Consider the following 3748-nt stretch of genomic DNA (forward strand, 5'->3'; position numbering starts at 1 on the left):
TGGTATTCCGTCAGTTCCTGGAGCCTTGTTTTTTGCCAATGCCTTCAGTGCAGCTTGGACTTCTTCTTTCAGTATAATCAGCTCTTGAGCATATGCTCCCTCCTGAAATGTTTGAATGTCTACCAGTTCTTTTTGGTACAGTGACTCTGTGTATTCTTTCCATCTTCTTTTGTTGTTTCCTGCATCGTTCAATATTTTTCCCATATAGAATCCTTCAGTATTGCCACACAAGGCTTGAATTTTTCTTCAGTTCTTCCTTTTCATTTTTCTAACTCCAGGCCTTTGCACATTTCAATGTAATACTTTACTTTGTCTCCTCGAGCCAGCCTTTGAAATCTTCTGTTCAGCTCTTTTACTTCATTATTTCTTCCTTTTGCTTTAGCTACTCTATGTTCAAGAGTAAGTTTCAGAGTCTTTTCTGACATCCATTTTGGTTTTTCCTTTCTTTCCTGTCATTTTAATGACCTTCTGCTTTCTTTATGTATGATGTCCTTAATGTCATTCCACAACTCGTCTGGTCTTTGGTCATTAGTGTTCAATGCATCAAATCTACTCTTGAGGTGGTCTCCAAATTCAGGTGGGATATACTCTTGTGGACATGTTCTAATTTTCCTCAGCTTCAACTTGAACTTACCTATGAGCAATTGATGGTCTGTTCCACAGTTGGCCCTTGGCCTTCTTCTGACTGATGATATTGAGCTTTTCCATCATCTCTTTCTGCAAATGTAGTCAACCTGATTCCTATGTATTCCATCTGGAGAGGTCCACGTATATAGTCATTGCATATGTTAGTGAAAAAAGGTGCTTGCAATGAAAAAGTGGTTGGTCTTGCAAAATCTATTATGGGATATATGGCATCGTTTCTATCACCAAGGCCATATTTTCCAACTACCAATCTTTCTTCTTGGTTTCCACCTTCACATTCCAATCACCAGTAATTACCAATGCATCTTGATTGCATGTTGGATCAATTTCAGACTGCCAAAGTTGGTAAAAATCTTCAATTTCTTCATCTTTGGCATTAGTGATTGCTGTGTAAATTTGAATAATAGTCCTATTAACTGGCCTTCCTTGTAGGCGTATGGATATTATCCTATCACTGAAAGCATTGTACCTCAGGATAGATCTTGAAATGTTTTTTTTGACAATGAATGCGACAGCATTCTTCTTCAATTTGTCATTCCCAGCATAGTAGACCATACAATTGTCCAATTCAAAATGGCCAATACCAGTCCATTTCAGCTCACTAATGCTAAGGATATCTATCTTTATGTGGTCCATTTCATTTTTGATGACTTCCAATTTTCCTAGATTCATACTTTGTACATTCCATATTCTGATTTTAATGAATGTTTGCAGCTGTTTCTTCTCATTTTGAGTCCTGTGACATCAGCAAGTGAAGGTCCCAAAACCTTGACTCCATTCACGTCATTAAGGTCGACTCTGCTTTGAAGAGGCAGCGCTTCCCTAGTTGTCTTTTGAGTGCATTCCAAACTGAGGGCCTCATCTTCTAGCAATATACCAGACAATGTTCCACTGCTATTCATAAGGTTTTCACTGGCCAATTTTTTCAGAAGTAGACCATTAGGTCTTCTTTCTAGTCTGTCTTCATCTGGAAGCTCTACTGAAACCTGTCCACCGTGCATGACCCTCCTGGTATTTGAAATACTGGTGGCATAGCTTCCAGCATCATAGCAATATGCAAGCCACCACAGTATGACAAACTGACAGACTTGTGGGGATTATGTAAGCAGGCAATTCAAAATGTGTGCGCAAGCAGAAATATTTGTGCATACCAATGTGCATACCAATGAAGTTAAAGGAGACAGGAATTTCAAAAAGGGGACTTTGAGGTGAAATCTTTCTGGAGAACAAAGTACAGATTTAATAGATCCCCCTAGTTGAGTTGGTTCCCAATTATCCAAATTGGGTTGTCCTAAAGGCATCTGGGCCACACCAATCAATGAAGTAACCGACTATGATGTGTGTCTTCCAACACCAACTCTAAACGCCTTCTCTGACCGCAACTGCAAATACTATTCTTCTTCAGACCCTAACCATCTGGAGCTAGGTCAGGTCTCACAGGTTAAAGGGCACAGTCCTCCAGACTGCCAACTCTGCATAAGTCTTCAGATATCAGCTGCAAGTTCAGGAGTTCCCTCTACCCCCTCAGAATGAATGCCAGCCACAAACTCAGGGGTCCCAGGACACTTGAACTTTGGACTGACTGCCTACAAATTCAGGGTTTCCCACTACCTCCTCAGGTTCAATAATTCAATAGAATGATTCACGGAACTCAGGAAAGCACTATAATAACAAATTAGTGTTTTATCATAAAAGATACAAAAGAAGAGATGCGTAAGGCAAGGTCTGGGAGGGTCCCCAACGTGGAGCTTCTGTGTCCCCAAGGTCACTTTACCCTCCCGGTGCATCAGTATCTATCACCAACCAGGAAGCTCAGCCAAGTTTCAGTGTCCATAGTTTTTATTGGGGTTTCATTATGTAGGCATGATTGAGTGAATTGTCCACATGGTTTAACTGTCTCCAGCTCCCCTCCAATCCCTGGAGATACGGTTGACATCACATGGCACATTTTTTCTGGCATGGCCTGGTCTCACCCAAAATGAATTACTGATTAGCATAAATTCTCATATGTGATGTGGAACTCTCATTAATAACAAAAACATTTCAATAACTTGGAAAATTCCAAGAGTTTAGTTACCTCCCAGGAACTGGGGACAAAGACCAAATTCTTTGGGTAAAGTAATTCTTCACCTCACACTGACCAAAAGAAATTCTCTCTCCACTTGCCATGGAGGCCCTGGAGGCTATGGGATGTGATGAAAGAAGACAAGAAGTGCCCAACTAACTGATAGGGACAGAGTTCTATACACTCAATAGCAACTGGACTTGTGTTGGCTTTGAAGTATGCACACTCATTGGAGAAAGCATGAGCTTATGGCTGCCACCAGAAATTAGGAAGCAAACACTAAATCAAATGACTATGCTGGGTTGACTGGCATTCTGGCTTTTCACTTCTGCCAAGTCATTTCCCTAGACCCCTGTGGGAAGCAACCTACAGTAAACATTCCAGAATTTTTCCCTAGGGGAGTTTTTCTTTTTTTTTTTAGAATAGAAAAATACTTCTTAATAATAAAAGTACTGGAAGAAATCACATAAAAAATAAACAGGTTTGATTTCATAAAAATTAAAGACTATAATGTAAAATAATCTAGAAACAAAATCCAAAAATAAATTGCTTTCCAGAAAGATTATGCCAGTTTACATTATGGCCCACACAATTGCATCAGTTTATACCCTTGCTTTCAGTATTTGACAGTACCCATCATACTTTGCCTGCATTGGCCATAAAATTTTAAAAACATTTCTAAACTGACAAGAAAAAATGGTACACTTCTGTTGTTATAATTAGCGTTTTAAAAAAGTCTGGCAACTTTGAATCTTTATTTCATATCCTTATTGGCTGTTTACATTTCCTGTTTGTGAAATGGTTGCTCACGCCCCTTGCCTATTTATCTGTAGGGATCTTAGCTTTATTGATTTGCATGAGCACTTTATAGATCAAGAAGAGTACAACTTTTTTCATATTTGTAGAAAATACGTTTGTCCAGTTTGTTGTTTGCCTTTTAGTTTCTATTTTACATTTTTTGTAGTTACTGTTAATGGAATTTTTTTTTTCAAGCCAGTTGTTGTGTATACAGGAAAGCTATTGATTTTTTTTTTTTTT

This window comes from Trichechus manatus, unplaced genomic scaffold (assembly GCF_000243295.1).
Source record: "Trichechus manatus latirostris isolate Lorelei unplaced genomic scaffold, TriManLat1.0 scaffold00250, whole genome shotgun sequence".
NCBI lineage: Eukaryota > Metazoa > Chordata > Mammalia > Sirenia > Trichechidae > Trichechus > Trichechus manatus.